This window comes from Hyla sarda, chromosome 2 (assembly GCF_029499605.1).
Source record: "Hyla sarda isolate aHylSar1 chromosome 2, aHylSar1.hap1, whole genome shotgun sequence".
Taxonomy (NCBI): domain Eukaryota; kingdom Metazoa; phylum Chordata; class Amphibia; order Anura; family Hylidae; genus Hyla; species Hyla sarda.
Genome location: NC_079190.1, coordinates 15,716,436 through 15,737,871, shown reverse-complemented (window position 1 = coordinate 15,737,871; position 21,436 = coordinate 15,716,436). Strand labels below are relative to the sequence as shown.

The following is a 21,436-nucleotide window of genomic DNA, read 5'->3' as shown; positions in this document are numbered from 1 at the left end:
TTGGTCCATACCATCTGTCATTCACTTTACAAGGAATTATGGTCTAGACATGTGACCACACACGTGACCTAGGAAGGTCCTTTAACATAGCTTAATAGAATTAACATTAGTCATGTGACCTAAGGTCCTGCGACACTATATTCAACAATAAATATATAATTACTTATACATGTAAACATCATATAATTAAAGAAGGAAGAGGTGACTAGGGCTATCCCATCAGAAGGATGCTACTGGAACAAAGTAACTCGGACTTTGGGGACCACCATACAAGGTACGGTATACCATACGGTACCGGGACACCACAAATTCTTGTACATAGGAGCAGTATTATAATAGTTATATTCTTGTATATATAGGAGGCAGTATTATAATAGTTATATTCTTGTATATAGGACGCAGTATTATAGTAGTTATATTCTTGTATATAGGGAGCAGTATTATAGTAGTTATATTCTTGTATATAGGAGGCAGTATTATAGTAGTTATATTCTTGTATATAGGGGCAGTATTATAATAGTTATATTCTTGTATATATAGGAGGCAGTATTATAATAGTTATATTCTTGTATATAGGACGCAGTATTATAGTAGTTATATTCTTGTATATAGGGAGCAGTATTATAGTAGTTATATTCTTGTATATAGGAGGCAGTATTATAGTAGTTATATTCTTGTATATTGGAGGCAGTATTATAGTAGTTATATTCTTGTATATAGGAGCAGTATTATAGTAGTTATATTCTTGTATATAGGACGCAGTATTATAGTAGTTATATTCTTGTATATAGGGGGCAGTATTATAGTAGTTATATTCTTGTATATAGGAGCAGTATTATAGTAGTTATATTCTTGTATATTGGAGGCAGTATTATAGTAGTTATATTCTTGTATATAGGAGCAGTATTATAGTAGTTATATTCTTGTATATTGGAGGCAATTTTTATTGTGAAAACGCACACAAAAGTACAATCAAAAATAAATTCTTACAATACAAAACAAAATTAACAAGCATTGTACACACAATGACTACTCAACTAGAGTATGTATAGAGTCATAATAAACTTAAAAAGCCCAAATTTGCTGGGAAAGAAAAACACAAAAAAACAATTAAAAAAAAAATAAATAACATGACATCATCTGTGTCAAACCAAAGCAACATTCCTCCATAATTTCTTATTATTCTGGTTTCTCTTTATTTCTAATGATTTTACCCACTGGAGCTCTGACATTATTTGGCTTACTGCTGTGATGTGGTGGAATGGCTCGTTGTGTATGGACACTCTAGTTCTCATGTGCCAATGATAATATTTAGTGATAGTAATTATTAGGTACATTGTCCCCCTGTCTACATTCCTGTTACTGGATGGTACAGCGTAGATGATGTCAGGGTAAGTCAGGGACTGCAGTAATGGGATGTTTTTTTTTTTTTTTTGCAATATATTTTTATTCAACATTTTCAGAATAACACAAAAACATATCAGAAATATCACGATCCCCATCTGGGAAAATAACGGACCGCGATCCAACATACAATACAATAACTGTCTTAAAAATGACAAATACTGAGGTGCTGTAGTGAAGTGATGCAGGATTCCCTCTCTCCCCAAGGATTCAATAAGCTTAATCCTTACAGTCTAAACTGAATCAGGAAGCTGTAATGCCCCCAACGTCCCTTTCAATGATTCCGTAAGGTACCATGTGGTGTGTCTAAAAGGATATACAATGTCGGCTACCTCCCGGGGATTATAGTGTGTAACAATGAACGGTGTCCACTTTTCGAAGAAACGTGCTGTGCCAGAGTTGCAATGGCGTTCAGCATCCAATCTGTCTACCCCTAAAAAGAACTTCAATTGAGTTATCAATAATTGCAGGTCCGGTACCCGGTCCTCCAACCACCGGAGAAACAAGCATCGGAGAGCAACCAGCAAGACCACATGTATTATTTTAGGGATCCTCTGGATCCCCGTCCGATCCTCCTCCGGAGGACGAAGCTGGTGAAATATAAGGGTCTGAACCTTAAAAGGAAGACTTACCCGCCAGTGGTCTCTGATGTAGGAGCAGATCGAGCGCCAGTAGCCAGCCGAGTGAGCACAGTCCCAGATCCCGTGAAAAAGATTTGTCATAGGTGTAAGACATTTGGGGCAGTGTGTTATACGCTCAGGGAAACAAGGCGACGGTGGGATATTAAAGCCGTACAAGGCTGCGTGGGAAACGTTAAAATAGGTCTCCCTCCATCGTTCATTGATAACCTGTTTACAAACCGCTTCCCATCCCGTAAGTATAGTCTCATGAATGTCTGGGTCCCCAGTCCATCTCTTCCATGTGGTAAACAGGCGTTTTGGGTCAAATTTTAAAAGTCTCCCCCGTAAAGCTAGGTACAATTGGGAAATGGAAGTCTTCCTCGGACCATCCCCTACTATGTCATCAAAAGAGTGGACAGGGGCTTCCACTGTCAGGTTCCTAAGTCGGGTCGAACAAAAGGAGTATAATTGATTTGCATAGATCAATTGAGTTTGGGGTAAAGAGAATTTTGTTACCATCTCTGCAGGTGAAAGCCATGACCTTCGATCCTCGTCCCACAAATCACTAGCCCTCAAAACCCCCTCCCTCTCCCAAAGAGCAAGCCAGGTAGATGAAGTCCCTTGAGAGAATTCAGGGTGTCCTCTGAGTGGCATTCGCTTGGATAACAAGTGCGATAGGCCAAAAGTCTTACGGAGTTCCTTCCATGTAATAATGGTATCCCTAAGGACCTGCGAGCTCTTGACCTGCGGGGGTAGCTTAGTGTAGGAAGTATGTAGTAGGGCTGTCAATGACCACGGTGCCGCCAGCTCTCGCTCAATCAATAGGTTAGAGAAGTATGATGAATCATGCAACCAATCCATCACATTGCGGAACAAGCATACCAAGTTGTAACCCCTCACATTGGGAAGGTTGACCCCCCCTTCCATCCTACACAGCATCAACTTTTTAAGCGCAATTCTGGGTCTCTTCCCATGCCATATGAATTTAGTGAATGCTGCGTTGAGTGTCCTGACATCTACGTGCTTCAGCAATATTGGGAGTGTCTGCAGAGGGTAAAGTAGCCTGGGAAAACTTATCATCTTCACCAGATGACAACGTCCCATAAAGGACAGCGGAAGGTCTTTCCACCGTGCCAACTCGTCCACTATCTTCTTAATCACCGGGGTAAAATTCAACGCATATAGTGTATCCGCGGTTCTCCCTATCCTAATCCCCAGGTAGAGAATGGAAGAAGTGCTATAAGTGATCCCTAAATCCCCAGCCATCCGCTCCCAGTGAGGCGGGCCCTTCCCCAAAGGAAGGAGCACACTTTTGGATGCGTTCACTTTATAGCCCATGAAACCTTCCACCCCGGCTAGAAAAGACAATACCTTGGGAACATCCCGCCCTGGGTCATCCAAGAACATTAGCACATCATCTGCAAACAAGGATATTTTGAGTTCTCTGGAACCCACCGCTATACCCTTGTACGTGTCCGAAGCGAGCAAAAAGCGCGCCAAGGGTTCAATTGCTAAATCAAACAAAAGGGGCGATAGAGGACACCCCTGTCGTGTCCCTCTATGCAGTTGGATATATGGAGACAAAAAGCCCGGGGTATACACCCTGGCTGCCAGGCCAGAATAGAGGTTTTCCAGGAAACCACTGAACCTCCCTGTGATACCAAAGCGTTCTAGAACCAAATGCAACCAATCCCACCGGACATTATCGAACGCTTTTTCCGCATCTAGAGCGAGCAGTGCAGGGTGGGGCATAACCGCAGGCCTTCTGCCTACACTATCCATGACCGCTAGAACCTTCCGTATGTTCGTGACAGCTGAACGCGTTTTTACAAAACCCACTTGATGATCCCCTATCAACTCGGGCAACAGTTTCGCTAACCGGTCCGCTAATATTTTGGTAAGTAATTTAACATCCTGATTAATAAGTGATATTGGACGATAGGAGCCAGGATCCAGCGGATCCTTGCCCGGCTTGGGGAGAACCTTAATGAAGGCTAGTTTTGCTCCCGCCGACAAGTTTCCACCAGACAGGACACCATTAAAGTAAGCCGTCAGGGCAGGAGTGACCTGATCAACTAGGGGTTTATAAAATTCCCCCGGATAACCGTCCGGTCCCGGGGCCTTCCCATTGGCTAGAGATCTGATAGCCCCCCTAACCTCTTCTACTGTGATGGCTATGTTCAGCTCTCGTCGTTGGTCCTCAGACAACTTTGGGAGACTCACTTTGTCCAAAAAGTCCCGGCCCTCTGTACCTGCGTCAGGTGGAGCGGAGTACAAGTCCGCATAGTAAGCACCCAATAGAGCACTTACAGCCTTCGGGTCTCTACTAATTTGGCCCTGGGTGTCCTTCAGAGCAAGCACATGCGCTGATGAATGTGGGCCCTTCGCTAGTCTAGCCAGCAAGCGACCTGCCTTGTTTCCCTGTTTAAACAGCTGGAGATCGTAATGTGAGCGATAAACTCGCTCCCTCCTGTCTAACCATAGTTCATAGTCGGCACGCGCTGTCTGCCACGCCAGTTTATTGGGGGGGGTCGAGGAAGATACAAACTTGGAATATGCTGCGGCTAAGCGAGAACTGGCGGCCGCATGTCCCTCTTGCGACTTACGCTTTAACGTGGAATGATAGGCCATTATTTTACCTCTCAGGACTACCTTGGCTGTCTCCCAGAAAAGGGCAGGGTCCCCTTCATGTTGGGCATTGTCAGTTTGAAATTCCAGCCACCACCCCCGAAGAAGATCTTGAAAAGACTCATCCTTCGCTAAATAAGAAGGGAAGCGCCACAAAAAGTCAGTCCCCCTCGGGTGTGATTGCCGAAACTCCAACACTACAGGGGAGTGGTCAGAAATGATCAGGTCAGAGATGTCCGTTACAGTCACCCTAGGGCAAAGGGAAGGACTAATCATGAGGTAATCAATTCGGGACCAGGAATTGTGTGTGTGGGAGTAGTGCGTATACTCACGACCATCGGGATGAAAATGTCTCCAGGCATCCACCAAGCCTGTACTGGACAGAAACGGTTGCAGGACCCTGTCACTCTGTCGGATGGCCACTGGCGTCGATGTCGCCCCTCTCCTGTCCACCAGAGGATCCACCACCGAGTTCAGGTCACCTCCAACCACTACCTGCAGACCTGCTGAACTAGTTAACTCATCTGTTAGGGAACGAAAGAAAGAGGCGTTATCTCCATTCGGTGCATATACATTATAAATAGCATAAGATTGCTCGCCATGTATTAAGGAAATATGGGAAAGACATCCCGCATCATCATGTGTATGGGAGATCAAATGGTGTTGGAATGCCTTGTGTATCAGAATCAATACACCCGCCTTTCGGTCCACCGCCGGGGAACCATACACACTACCCACCCACAACTTCCTCATTCTAGGGAAATCGGTTGCGGTCAGATGTGTCTCCTGCAAAAGAACCACATCCGGCCTCAAGCGCTTGAGATATCGAAGGATGGACATTCTCTTCTGAGGTGATCTTAGACCCTTCACATTCCACGAAACAATTCTACACATCGTGAATACAGTGAGGAAGGGTAACAGTAATGCACAGGGAGACGTAGGGACACAACACAAAAACCCACCCAAGGGAAACTCCCAGGACTATGGGCAGACAGGGGAAGAGCAGGGATCGCCAGCGCAAGTTATCGAAGTACCTCAGCACATGACAAGAGCTCGCAGAAGGGGAGCGCCACAGTAATCCTGAACCTTTCAACGTAGAGTGTGCCCCTGCCTGCGCAGCTCGTAAGAAAAAAACATTTAAATTATAAAAAAAACATGAAAAAACCATATCTGTAACTCCAACAGTGAGGGAAGCCCTGTGTGGAAAAATGGCAACCCCCTGACTGGATGTGGACTTCACTTTTTTCAGACATGAGAGGAGACAGGAACACCCCTCCCCACACCCACCCGTACACATGACCCCGCCCCACTCCCGAAACATACCCATTAACGATATACAAAGAGCCGCCATGGTCCAATCTGTAATAATGGAACAGTCCCCTCAAAATATTATGGCCAATAACTCAAAATCTCAAGTCCCAAGAGTCAAGCACGGGGGATAAGGATGAACAATACCCGTTATACAGTGCAGTCCTATATTCTCAGCCGTGGTAGAAATGAGAGTAGCTTCTATGATGTCATCCTGGATCAGCTGCTCTGCAAGACCGCATGTCCGTGTACTTTATCGGAAGCTGGGGGAAAAGAAAGAAAAAAGAGAGGGGGGGTGCGTGGAAACAATAGCTGGAAGACCGGGATTCAGTCCGGTGACGAGGATCTGCTACTACGGCTTCTGCTCCTCCGTTTTGGAGACTTCTTTCTCTTCCTTCCCTCTGCAGGTGATCGGTCCCTCCCCTCCTTACGACGGGCGGGACTCTGTGCCAGGGGACCTTGATCTCTTGAGGGGTCCTGGCGGGCAGGTGAATGTCTTGGGTGTCTCTGGTGGTCCGCTAGCACATCTCGCAGTTCCGCCTCGGCTGCTGACGGAGTCTGGTAGGAGCGAAAAGATCCATCCGGCATGTGCACTTTTAATGTGGCTGGGTATTGCAGTTGAAAGCGGCGTTTGGCATTGTATAAGGCAGTGCAAACATTGCTGAAAGCTTTCCTTCTCTTCGCTACATCAGCCGAAAAATCTTCAAATATCAGCATCTTCTTGTTACGGAATGTCAGAGGTGTTGTGCGCTTTCGAAACGCTCTCAGGATGCTAACCTTGTCGCTGTAGTCGAGCAGTTTAAATATGACTTGACGCGGACGGCTATCTACACCCGCCTTGGAAGCAACATTACGGTCAGGCAATTTGCCTATACGGTGTGCCCTCTCCACCCTGCATTTGTGTGGCAGACCCAGCGCCTTAGGTAGATCACTCTCGCAAAAATCTTGAAGGTCCGCAGGAAGGAGCGACTCAGTAACGCCTACCAAACGCAGATTGCTGCGCCGTGAACGGTTCTCTAAATCTTCCAGCTTTCCGCTAACATAGCATAAATCTGTGTCCATTTGGCGCAATTTAGTAGCCAGGCCGCTGTTCTCATCCTCAAGCGCAACAATTCTATGCTCCATCTCGCCAATGCGGCCCTCCTGAGCGCCCAAATCCGTGCGTATCTGCGTTAGGGTGTCACGTATGGTATTTTCTAAAGTTCTCTGTATCGTGGGGGTGATGAGAGAAACTAGCGCTGCGGCCAGTGCCTGTAGATCAGGGTGGGCCGGTAAACCCCCCACAGAGGGTCCTGCGGCCATGGCATCTGAGAGCTGGACCCCCAGACCAGGGGACTCTGCAAGTTGAGAGAACAGGAGTTGGCCACCAGTCACTTCCATTGCAGCAGAAATAGAGGCGCCGTTCGTGGTCTCGTGCTGAGGGGTAGGGGGGCGGGGGGGCCCAGAGGGCGCAGGAGATGCGTGCAATCCAGAGACCGCCGGGCCCTGAGGTCCCTTGTGGACAAATTTATCCATGACTTGGCTGTTATGTCCGTTATGTAGTCACTCCCTATAGCCAGTGTGGGAATGCCCTGTTGCAATAGCAGCTCAGCAGGGGACAGGGAAGAATAGTCAGTGGTGGCTCAGAGGGGCCAAGATGGCGCTGAGTGGCGCTGTGTAGGTAACCAGCTGAGTGCACCCGATGAGGGCCCCCTCTACCCGCCCCGGGGCTTGTCCTGACTGCGGGCACTAGTTTTTGTGCTCACCGGGTTTTCCGCAGTCTTCTTCAGGCCGCCCAGCTGTAATCCCGGCGCCCACTATCGCATTCAGCTTCCGGAACTCCGAGATCGCTGCGCTGTCCGGTAAAGCACGGGGAGTGAGATCTCCGCTGCTGGCTGGTCTCCGGAGCCCTCACGGGGGAGCAGGTCCGTGCAGGGACCGCGAGCGGGGCAAAGTCGCCCGGTACTGTGCCGTTCTGGGGTGTGGGGTACAGGAGCTCCGTCCCTCCGCTCCTCACATGGCCGCGCCGGAACCGGAAGTCCAGTAATGGGATGTTCAGCTTACTGGACACTTCTTCCCATATCCTCCTCCCGCCCCTGCAGTCAGATATGAAGTGCTCCATAGTCTCCTCCTGCTGACAACCCAGAGGACAGTTCCTATCTGAGACACTTAGATATTTCAGGTTACCCCTGACAAAGAGCCTCCCATGGAGTGACAGCCAAGCTACATCATGGAATTTAGCAGGGAGTCGTTTTTCATTGAGGAACCTAAGGCTTTCCTGTAAAGTGCTGGTCACACAATCCCTCAAGGCAAGTGGAGAACAGAAGAAAGCCCTACAGATCCTCACATATAGGTCCTTCCTTGGCTTATTCTCTATATAGGACTTCTCAATGCGCCATCTCTTCAGACATTTGAGCCCGTATTCCAGATACGGGGGAGGTAGCCACGCGTCCATCTCCCCCTCTTGAGACTGCCGCCTCGCACCAAAGACTCTGCAAAAGGCAATATCCAGTCCCTGATACTATTCGCCCACAGGGAGCTGTTGTTTGAGTTCAGGCAACCAAAATTAACTTTTAGAAACATGGAGTCAAAGAACACCCTTGGATTCAGCATATCCAACCCACCCTCTCTCCTCTGTAGGTAGGTGATCCCTCTTTTTATCAGGTTTAACCTGTTCCCCCAGAACATTTGGAAGAACAGGCTAAAGAGCCGAGCAGAGAAAGATTCTGGCAAAGGAAAAACAACAGAGACATACAAGAAGACGGGGACCAGGTAAGTCTTCAACATTTTAACCCTTTCTCTATAGGTCAGCCTCCAGTTCTTCCATCGCTGAACCTTTGCTTTTCCGGTTTCCAACTTCTCTTCCCAATTTAGTTTGGCGTTATCGTCCCTCCCGAATTTGACCCCTAAGATTTTAATATAGGTGGAGGCTCTCACAAATAGGGGAAGATCAAAGTCTGGATCAGTATCTGATACCCAGAGAGCTTGACTCTTCTCAAGGTTGACCAGAGACCCTGAGGCCTCCGAGTAACTTCTGATGGCCGCAGACAACATCTCCACCTCACGAGGCTCAGATATCACTACAGTCACATCATCCGCATAGGCAACAACACTCAGGGGCAGGCAGTGGGGGACCGGCACCCCCTGAAAACCACACTCCTGCAGTGACCTCAGAAACGGGTCTAAGGCAAATACATACAGCAGCGGACTCTGTGGGCAACCTTGTCTCACCCCCGCCTCAACCCTGAATGTGTCACCCTGCCAACCATTGATCAGAGGAAAGCTCTCGGCCTCACAATACAAAGTCTTCAGCCAATCGATGAATTGTCCCGGAATACCGTACTTTAACAAAGTGGCCCATAGATACTCATGATCTACTCTGTCAAAGGCTTTAGCCTGGTCAAGACTGACAACATATCTCCCACACCTCAGGGCTTTACATCTCTCGAACATCTCCCTTATGGAGATCACTGCCCCAGAGATGTTCCGCCCTTTTACTGTGCCATACTGACAGCCTGCCAACAGTGCCAGGGACAGACAAACTAACCTAGAAAACAGGATCTTTGCCAGAATCTTCCTGTCGACATTCAAAAGGTCACTCGGCTCTTTACCTTTAGACAGCAGAATCAGCGAGGACACTGTCATGGATGGAGGCATAAGGTGACTTTCTAGACAATTTGTGTAAACATCCACGAGAATTGGGGCCAAGAGGTCTCTGAATGTCTTATAGAATTCTGCTGTTATCCCATCCGGACCTGGTGCCTTCTTCACATGTAACTTATCAATGGCCTCTTTGACCTCTGGCACCGTCAATTCTGCTGTCAAAGGAGAAAAGTCCAAATCATTAGTATCAGGGAGCGGAGTTGTCTCCAAGAATTGGGTCATCTTGTCTCTATCCAAAACCTTTCTCTGAAACAAGTCAGCATAGTACGATCTCACCACCCCCAGGATACCCTCCCGAGATTCCTGCAAAACACCCTGGGAGTCAGTGAGACCGGTGACAGATTTATTTGCCACCCGCTCCTGGCAATTCTCAAAGGGATCAGGAGACCCTAAGGACCCATAATCCCTTTAAAGAACCAGGGAGGTATACCTGCTGTACTGATACTGCCTTATCTCAGATTTCAGCCGGTCTATCCTTTGTTGGTCCCCTCCCGCCGAATATAGTGACTCCAATTCTTTCCGCAGCTTGAGATACTGGCCATACTTACTCTTCCCCTTTATAACTGACAGTCTCTTTAAGAGGGTTCTGATCTCATCCTTGACATCCTCCCACCAGGCGGCCATATCATCATAGAAGTCCACCCTCTCTAGCTGACCCTGTATAAGAGAGTGAACCTGTCTCTGCACAGAAGGATCCTCTAATAGGCTGGAATTCAGTCTCCACAACCCTCTACCTGTCTCAGGACACTGTGTGACACCCAGACAAAAATATAAGGCCAGATGGTCAGAATAAGGGACGATCTTCTCATCCTTCTCACCAATCGTCTCTGTAGGACTAACCAGAGCTAAGTCTATACGACTACTTCTTCCACCACAAAAATAGGTAAACTTTGGTTTCCGACCCCCCTGCACAAACACATCTGACAACCCGGCCTGAAGAATAATGTTGTTTAAGAACTTGGAGTCTCGGTTTAGAGGTCTATTAGATGTTCTGTCACTAGATGCTCTGGAGCATTAAAATCTCCGGCCATGATGACAGGGACAGACGTGAAGAGCTATGGCTTCACTTCATTATAAAGGTTAACCCTTTCAGTCACTGTCTGTGAACCATAGATATTAATAAGTCGGAGCCTTCTACCCCGTATAGTAACTTCTAGCATTAGGCACCTTCCCATCAATACCTCTGTCAGCCTATGTATAGTTACATCATTGGTGGTAAACAGGATAGAGACCCCGGCACTTGGTTCCACAGCCAGTGACCAAAAGGACGGACCAGACCGCCATTCACGCTCTGCTTCACGTAAAAGACCTAAAGTATTTAAACGTGTCTCCTGTAAGAAGACGACATCTGCATCGATAGACTTTAGATGGTCATATACAGCGTATCTGGTCCTCCTCACTCTGACACTGTTCACATTACTGGAGAACACTTTTAGGGTAAAGTCGGCCATCATAACAAAGGAAAGCAGAGATATCACCCCCATCATCATAGATCAGAGTCTGAGCCCTCCTGCTGACCACCTGTTTCCATGTCCGATTCAGACAGATGTTTATCTCGTGGGGGTCTCCTTTTTGTGGGGGGATCACCCTCTTGGTCTTCATTAAATTCCTCTATCACTCTCTTTAGCTCCCTCTCCATCTCTTCCTCAGCGTCTGACTCTGATAGGACACTGTACCTATTTGTGATGGACATGACACCTGACTCGGGGTCTACTTTCTTTTTGGAGGGTTTTTGGACAGTGGTCCATCCCTCCTCAGGCTTACGGCTGGTTTTATCTTTTTTCCGTCTCTTCTGTGGGTTTATTGATGCTGGGGCAGAAGAAGACATGGCCACAACCTGCTCAGTGACCTCCCTGTTCCCCTCAGTGGCTCTTGGCTGGGACTGGTCGGGCACTGTGTCACCAATATTGTCACCCATATTGTCACCGCTAGTGTCACCAATATTGTCACCCATATTGTCACCGCTAGTGTCACCCATGTTATGCTGAGGCTCGGGCTGTGTCACTGCTGACCCTGACACCAATGTCTCCCCCTCCAGGTCCTCTGCCCCCTCCAGCAGGTCCTCATCAGGGAAGTCCTTACAGATGTTATGCCAGGCGTCAGGACAGTCCCTGTGGGAGTGACCATCTTACCACAGAGGTTGCAGCGGATATTCTTGCAGGTGGCGCTGACATGGCTGATCTCCCCACAAAAATTACACTTCACCAGGGTGCACACACTCGCGATATGACCGGTCTTCCCACACTTGAAGCATTTTCTGGGCTGACCTGCATAGAAACAAACCCCTTTCTCCCGGCCAATGAAGAATGAATTGGGCAGATGTTGGGTTATGTTGTTTATCTGCCGTAACTTCACCAGGACCTTCCACCCTCCCGTCCATATGCCGTCCTCATCCCTGGTCTTAGTCAGATCTGACATTAGGTCACAGTGTCTCTTTAACCACACGACAATATCCTGGGGGGGGGGGGACAGACTCGTTCCAGAATATAATGGTGACGTTTGCTGTGTCCGGTCTGGAGATGGGGACAAAGCTGAACTTATTCCAGCCATCAGCATCTCTCACCCGGGTGACATGGGCCCAGAAGCGGTCCAGGTCGGAAATGAGTTTGAAGCTGACGTCATAGCCCTGCCTGTCAGGAAGGTTTATCACTGCCAGGATGTTAGATGGCAGGAAGCCCATTTGGTGGCACAGAAGTTCACGGACCACAAACCTCCTGTCAGGCAGCTCCTCCTTGGCCCCTCTATGTCTGAACCTGACCACGTTCCTCCTCTTGAAAGCCTGACCCGTATAATTCACATTGGACATAAATGGTGACCCACGACTCCAGGCATTACCAGAGGAGGCGCCACTACTTCTACCCTCCTGCTGTACTTGGGGGCGCTGTGGTGGCTGCTGACCAGCTGTACTGGGGGGGTCTGACACTTGTGTGACTAAAGGGGGGAAGTGTTGTGCATCAGACTGTACAGCCCCCTCCCCACCATCAACCTCTATTCTCTGGGGGTCACAAGCCTCTGAAGGCTGAACTAATGGTGGACCTGACCCCAGAGATGACCCCAGATCCCACACAGACTGTGAAGCGCTCCCCTCTGCAGACACATTATCAGATAAATTACATACAGTCATATCAGTGAAGTCACTGGCAGTATGATTCTGCACTACAGAGCCCAGCAAGCCCTGCAGAGCCATGTCCTGTGAGCTCTCTGCTGCACTGCTGCCTTCAGGTAAGAGTCCACAGTTCTGCTGCTCTCTACTGCCCCCCAGGGCTTGTGGTGACTGCACTGCGATTACAGAGTTACCTTCAGGTATGTGTCCATAGTCCTGCTTCACCGTGCTGACTGCTGGGACTTGTGGTACCTCTGGAGGAGTCTCTGCAGGTCTCTGATGTTGCTGGACACTTTCTCCCGCTTGCCTGTACAAATTTCCTTTCTCAAAAGGGAAGCTGGCTGGTCTGAGGAGTGGTCTTGCACAGGACTGCTGGATGTCCTCTTGTCTTGTACAGGACTGCTGGGTGTCATCTGGTGAGGCTGAAGACTTGGGTGCAGCAGTAGATGTAGATGACTTTGGTCTTTCCTTATATCCCTCAAATCTTTGCTGATTCCTGAAGGTTTAAGCGACTGGTCCCATCTGGTCCAATACGTCCTCCATGTCCTGCACAGTGTCAGCGAGCTGCACAGCGAGGGAGCTCAGCTTCTTATCATGTACAGCCTGGTTATTGGGGTTTGCTGCCTTTAGCTTGTACACACAGTCAATTTGTTTCTGCAGCTGTAGTTTTGTCTTTTTTAAAGTCTCAAGTCTCTTTACCAGAGCTGGGATCTGCTCGGCTAAACACAGTTCAGGCGCCCGCTGAGTATTGGGGGGCCGTGCTGGTGGGGTACTCACAGGACTCTGCTTCTGAGGTGGCATCTGTCTCGGTGTTGCTGTGGTCACTGCTGCAGGGCCACAATCTCCAGACTGGGGACTGGGCCCCTGGTTCTTCTCAGTGACCGCACTTGTGGCCCCCTGAAGCCTTCCTGCTGTACTCCCTCTGGTCTCATCTGGCGTGTTGGTGACTTTTGCGCTGCTCCCGAATCGTGTGCGGTCAGAACGTATCAGGACAGGCTGCTGCAGATTCTCCTGCATGGTCTGCTTCTCCAGGGATGTTCTCCTCTGTCTGACTGCAGGAGGAGTGGATTGTACCTGCAGCCATTACCTTACTTGATGAAGTTTCTTTTTTCACTTCCACAACTTTCTTCTCATCTGTGCTTCTTGCTGCACTGAGACTTCTGACATTCTGGACATTTCCATCTTCCAAATCAACTTTTGGATGTTCATTCAGGGTTTGAGGTGTCTGGGGATTAATTCCCAGAATAGGCCTTGAAGCCTGGGCCTTGCTTGGGGAGCTTCCCCGCCCAGGGTGGCCCCTCCCTGGGCTTTCTCCAGACATCAGGAGAGCTACACAGACACAACCTCTCAGCTAGGAGGCAGTATTATAGTAGTTATATTCTTGTATATAGGAGCAGTATTATAGTAGTTATATTCTTGTGTATAGGAGCAGTATTATAGTAGTTATATTCTTGTATATAGGAGACAGAATTATAGTAGTTATATTCTTGTATATAGGAGCAGTATTATAGTAGTTACATTCTTGTATACAGGAGCAGTATTATAGTAGTTATATTCTTGTATATAAGAGCAGTATTACAGTAGTTATGTTCTTGTATATATGAGCAGTATTATAGTAGTTATATTCTTGTATATAGGAGCAGTATTATAGTAGTTATATTCTTGTATATAGGAGACAGTATTATAGTAGTTATATTCTTATACATAAGGGCAGTATTATAATAGTTATATTCTTGAATATATAGGAGGCAGTATTATAGTAGTTATATTCTTGTATATATAGGACCAGTATTATAATAGTTATATTCTTGTACATATGGGGAGTGTTATAGTAGTTATATTCTTGTACATAGGAGCAGTATTATAGTAGTTATATTCTTGTATATAGGAGGCAGTATTATAGTAGTTATATTCTTGTATATAGGAGCAGTTTTATAGTAGTTATATTCTTATACATAGGAGCAGTATTATAGTAGTTATATTCTTGTATATAGGAGCAGTATTATAGTAGTTATATTCTTGTACATAGGAGCAGTATTATAGTAGTTATATTCTTGTATATAGTAGCAGTATTATAGTAGTTATATTCTTGTATATAGGAGCAGTATTATAGTAGTTATATTCTTGTATATAGGAGCAGTATCATAGTAGTTATATTCTTGTACATAGGAGCAGTAGTATAGTAGTTATATTCTTGTATATAGGAGCAGTATTATAGTAGTTATATTCTTGTACAGAGACCCCCTGACCTACGATGGCCCCGACATACGATAATTTCAACATACAATGGTCTCTCAGAGGCCGCATCAACATACGATGCTTTTGTATGTCGGGGCCATCGCATAAACGGCTATCCGGCAGCGCAGACTGCTTCAGCTGCCACCGGATAGCCGTTTACGGTGCCCCGTGTGCTCCGGTGATGTCTCCTACCTGTCCTCGGGGCTCCGGAGCATCCTCTTCGGGATCCCCTGCATCGCCGGCGCTCTCCTTCGTCGTCATCACGTCGCGCGCACGCCGTTCCGTCATCCAATAGGAGCAGCGTGCATAGTGACGTGATGACGACAACGGAGAGCGAGGATTCCGGGGAAGCAGAGACGTCCGGAGCGTTGGGGACACCACGGAGATGCGGCGACAGCGATGGAGGGCGACATCCAGGGCAGCGGTGACGAGCTGTGACAGGTCCGGAGCGGCGGAAACAGGTGAGTACAGCTTCCTATACTTTACATTGCACGGATCCCTCAACATACGATGGTTTCAACAAACGATGGTTCATTTGGAACGGATTACCATCGTATTTTGAGGGACCACTGTACATAGAAGCAGTATTATAGAAGTTACATTCTTGTACATAGGGAGCAGTATTATAGTAGTTATATTCTTGTATATAGGAGCAGTATTATAGTAGTTATATTCTTGTATATAGGAGGCAGTATTATAGTAGTTATATTCTTGTATATAGGAAGCAGTATTATAGTAGATATATTCTTGTATATAGGAGCAGTATTATAGTAGTTATATGCTTGTACATAGGAGGCAGTATTATAGTAGTTATATTCTTGTATATAGGAGCAGTATTAAAGTAGATATATTCATGTATATAGGAGCAGTATTATAGTAGTTATATGCTTGTACATAGGAGGCAGTATTATAGTAGTTATATTCTTGTATATAGGAGCAGTATTATATTAGTTATATTCTTGTATATAGGAGCAGTATTATAATAGTTATATTCTTGTATATAGGAGCAGAATTATAGTAGTTATATTCTTGTATATAGGAGCAGTATTATAGTAGTTATATTCTTGTATATAGGAGCAGTATTATAGTAGTTATATTCTTGTATATAGGAGGCAGTATTATAGTAGTTATATTCTTGTATATAGGAAGCAGTATTATAGTAGATATATTCTTGTATATAGGAGCAGTATTATAGTAGTTATATGCTTGTACATAGGAGGCAGTATTATAGTAGTTATATTCTTGTATATAGGAGCAGTATTATAGTAGTTATATTCTTGTATATAGGAGGCAGTATTATAGTAGATATATTCTTGTATATAGGAGCAGTATTATAGTAGTTATATTCTTGTATATAGGAGCAGTATTATAGTAGTTATATTCTTGTATATAGGAGCAGTATTATAGTAGTTATATTCTCGTATATAGGAGGCAGTATTATAGTAGTTATATTCTTGTATATAGGAGCAGTATTATAGTAGTTATATTCTTGTATATAGGAGCAGTATTCTAGTAGTTATATTCTTGTATAGAGGAGCAGTATTATAGTAGTTATATTCTTGTACATAAGAGCAGTATTATAGTAGTTATATTCTTGTACATAGGAGCAGTATTAAAGTAGTTATATTCTTGTATATAGGAGCAGTATTATAGTGGTTATATTTTTGTATATAGGAGCAGTATTATAGTAGTTATATTCTTGTACACAGGAGCAGTATTATAGTAGTTATATTCTTGTATATATATGGAGCAGTATTATAGTAGTTATATTCTTGTATATAGGAGGCAGTATTATAGTAGTTATATTCTTGTACATAGGAGCAGTATTATAGTAGTTATATTCTTGTATATATATGGAGCAGTATTATAGTAGTTATATTCTTGTATATAGGAGGCAGTATTATAGTAGTTATATTCTTGTACATAGGAGCAGTATTATGGTAGCTATATTCTTGTACATAGGAGGCAGTATTATAGTAGTTATATTCTTGTACATAGGAGGCAGTATTAATATTGATGTACATATGGCCATGAATTTTATATTATTTTGTTGTCACCCTGTATTGAAATGTTAGCGTGACGTTGTTATCTTTTGAATAGCGTAGGTCTGTGATTCTCTGTAATATGTCCCTCGCCCCCGGCTACCTATCTGGAGAGCTGTATGGTGTCAGTATACTCAGTGCTGTGTATGTTTATTACATTCTTAGTGAATAGTTAGTCTCACCCAGTCACTCCCATCTTCTCTCCCTCCCACCATGTGGCACATTACTAGGTATTAGAGGAGGGGACGAGCCTCCAGTCTGCGCTTCTCCTCTAGACTTTGTATCCAGCACATTTCTCTGAGAAGACATGTAGACTGTGAGAGTCTGTGCAGAGAGTCCTCAGCCCTGGGTGGATCATACTGGGGTAAGTGTCCTGTGTATATATATATCAGTGTCTCTCATAGGAGTTAGGTTTGGGGTGGGGATGGTGCTTGTTGTGCAATGGTTTAGATCAGTGTTTCCCAACCAGAGTGCCTCCAGCTGTTGCAAAACTACAACTCCCAGCATGCCCGGACAGCCTTCGGCTGTCCGGGCATGCTGAGAGTTGTAGTTTTGCAACAGCTGGAGGCACTCTGGTTGGGAAACACTGGTTTAGATTCTTTTCTTCAAGCTCCTTTAAGAATCTACAAGTCCCATCAGGTTCTTCTGCCCTATGGTGACATTCGCTCCTTACAGCATTTCTTACGCTTTTTTTTTTAATCAATGAACAAAATAATATCATCATATTTCGATTCTGACTCTAAGCCATTTCTAGATGACAGGACATGCTGAGACTTGTAGTCCTACTGTTGCTTCATGACCATTTCCGGTGTGGTGAAGAGTCAGAGGACTTAGCTGGGTGTAAATCTGTGTGTTCACTTTTATATGCATTGTGTGGGATTGTGTGGGCATTGTATAGCGGTTCATTTTACATACAGTATGGCAGTAGTATGTGGGCATTGTATAGTGGTACATTTTACATACAGTATGGCAGTAGTATGTGGGCATTGTATAGTGGTACATTTTACATACACTATGGCAGTAGTATGTGGGCATTGTATAGTGGTACATTTTACATTCAGTATGGCAGTAGTATGTGGGCATTGTATAGTGGTACATTTTACATACACTATGGCAGCAGTATGTGGGCATTGTATAGTGGTACATTTTACATACAGTATGGCAGTAGTATGTGGGCATTGTATAGTGGTACATTTTACATACAGTATGGCAGCAGTATGTGGGCATTGTATAGTGGTACATTTTACATACACAATGGCAGTAGTATGTGGGCATTGTATAGTGGTACATTTTACATACACTATGGCAGCAGTATGTGGGCATTGTATAGTGGTACATTTTACATACACAATGGCAGTAGTATGTGGGCATTGTATAGTGGTACATTTTACATACACTATGGCAGTAGTATGTGGGCATTGTATAGTGGTACATTTTACATACACTATGGCAGTAGTATGTGGGCATTGTATAGTGGTACATTTTACATACAGTATGGCAGTAGTATGTGGGCAATGTATAGTGGTACATTTTACATACAGTATGGCAGTAGTATGTGGGCAATGTATAGTGGTACATTTTACATACAGTATGGCAGTAGTATGTGGGCATTGTATAGAGGTACAGTTTACATACAGTATGGCAGTATTATGAGGGCATTATATAAGTAGTATCATTTTCAGACAGTATGGCAGTAGTATGTGGGCATGGTATAGTCGTACATTTTACATACAGTATGGCAGTAGTATGTGGGCAATGTATAGTGGTACATTTTACATACAGTATGGCAGTAGTATGTGGGCATTGTATAGTGGTACATTTTACATACAGTATGACAGTAGTATGTGGGCAATGTATAGTGGTACATTTTACATACAGTATGGCAGTAGTATGTGGGCAATGTATAGTGGTACATTTTACATACAGTATGGCAGTGTTATGTGGGCATTATATAGAGGTACAGTTTACATACAGTATGGCAGTATTATGAGAGCATTATATAAGTAGTATCATTTTCAGACAGTATGGCAGTAGTATGTGGGCATTGTATAGTGGTACATTTTACATACACTATGGCAGTAGTATGTGGGCATTGTATAGTGGTACATTTTACATACAGTATGGCAGTGTTATGTGGGCATTGTATAGAGGTACAGTTTACATACAGTATGGCAGTATTATGATGGCATTATATAAGTAGTATCATTTTCAGACAGTATGACAGTATTATGTGAGCATCGTATAGTCGTACATTTTACGTACAGTTTGGCAGTATTACATTGGCATTGTATAAGTAGTATAATTTTCAGACAGTAGGGCAGTATTTTGTGGGCATTGTATAGGGGCACATTTTACATACAGTATTGCAGTCCCATGTGGGCATTGTATAATGGTACATTTTACATACAGTATAGCAGTAGTATGTGGGCATTGTATAGGGGTACATTTTATATACAGTATGGCAGTATTATGTGAGCATTGTAAAGGGGCACATTTTACATATAGCCTGACAGTCTTTTATATGGGCATTGTACAAGTAGTATAATTTTCAGACTGTATGGCAGTATTGTGTGAGCATTGTATAGTCGTTTATTTTACATGCAGTATGGCAGTAGTATGTGGGCATTGTATAGGGGTATATTTTACATACAGTATGGCAGTATTATGTGAGCATTTTATAGGGGTACAATTTACATATAGCCTGGCAGTATGCAGAGTGGCAGTATTATTTGTATATTATATAGGGGTACATTTTACATACAGTATGGCAGTATTATGTATATATTATATAGTGGTACATTTTACACACAGTATGGCAGTGTTATGTGTATATTATATAGTGGTACATTTTACATACAGTATGGCAGTATTATGTGTATATTATATAGTGGTACATTTTACATACAGTATGGCAGTATTATGTGTATATTATATAGTGGTACATTTTACATACAGTATGGCAGTGATATGTGGGCATTGTATAGTAATATTATTTATGAACAGTATGGTAGTATTATGTGACATTGTGTAGTAATTGTACAGTACGGCAGTATTGTGGTACAAGTTATGTATTCTATGGAAGTATTATGTGGACATTGTATAATAATTGTATTTATAGACAGTATGGCAGTATAACATGGGCATTATATAGTAATATTATTTATGAAGAAGTATGACAGGATAAAATGGGTATTCCATTGTGATTATATTTACGTACAATATGGCAAAGTTTTGTAGGCATTGTATAGTGCCATTATTTATGTATAGTATGGCAGTATTGGAGTATAGTTTATGCACACTATGGCAGCATTAAATGGCCACTGTATTGTGGTATTTTTTTGTGCTCTGTATAATATAGGATCATTCTTGGCCTCCCTCAAAAAAGGGAAGTCCTCTTCACACCTTTATCCTGAAGGGTCCATGTGGTGGACCCCCAGCAGGTCCTGTTAGGACACTGTTGATGGTCAGACAATTGACTGATTGACAGACTGATTATTTTGCCTGACAAGTACTTTCTCCACAATGGACGCTGTAATGTCACCTACCACAGCCTGTGGGGAACTCCGCTCTGATAACAATGATGCTGCCGTTCAGGGAAGTGTGATATAAATAATAAAGGGACATCAATATATGAAATAACATTGTATTATCATCAGTCATCAGGGACCGAGACCTGAATTGCACATTACTAAGTGAGTAGCCTTGGTGGGGTGATCCCCCTGAACCCGCTTGGCCTGGATTCCCAGCATTTCTGGATGTCACAACATTGGGCTTTCGGGACAGGCTGGGCCAGCTGTTTAGGGACAATATAGGGAGAATTGTGAAAGCTCAGCATGGTGTATGGCCAAACCTAGAGGACAATGGCCGGGCACAAAGGAGGCTGTGTACAAAACAAATCCTGGAGTCACCTCCATGAATGTCTATGTTACTGGGAGCATTTGAGCCGCTGGTGTCCTGAGGAGATCTCATTACACTTTTTCTATCTATCTATCTATCTATCCAAAATCGGTTTTAGGCAGCACACCAGTCCAGGTTCAAATAAAGTGCGGTTTTATTTTCCCATATCCAGATACAACGTTTCGGCAGTATCACACTGCCTTTCTCAAGCATCGTGTGATACTGCCGAAACATTGTATCTGGATATGGGAAAATAAAACCGCACTTTATTTGAGCCTGGACTGGTGTGCTGCCTAAAACCGATTTTGGATATCTACTATACAGTCTGCGACTGGGACTGTTCACCTTGGCTTGCACCCTCTGACTACCTACTCTGGTGTGCTGTTTCCGCGCTTTTGCTGTGTATATATCTATCTAGTTATTTATCTATATACTGTATCTATCTATCTCATATCTATTTATCTATCAACTATATCATATCTACAGTTGGGGATCAAAAGTTTGGGCATGCCAGGAAAAAAATTGTATTAATGCGCATAAAGAAGCCAAGGAAA

At 44.5% G+C, this 21,436-nt stretch overlaps 1 protein-coding gene across 1 annotated transcript in view; it reads left to right on the top strand.

Annotated features, from left to right (window-relative positions):
* P2RY2 (purinergic receptor P2Y2) overlaps window positions 1–21,436 on the top strand; it is an 88,973-nt gene that overhangs the window by 9,211 nt on the left and 58,326 nt on the right. Inside the window, exon 2 of the mRNA XM_056561231.1 lies at window positions 17,216–17,349. The gene's annotated coding sequence lies outside the window, so the exon portion shown is untranslated. The remainder of the gene's footprint in view (window positions 1–17,215; window positions 17,350–21,436) is intronic.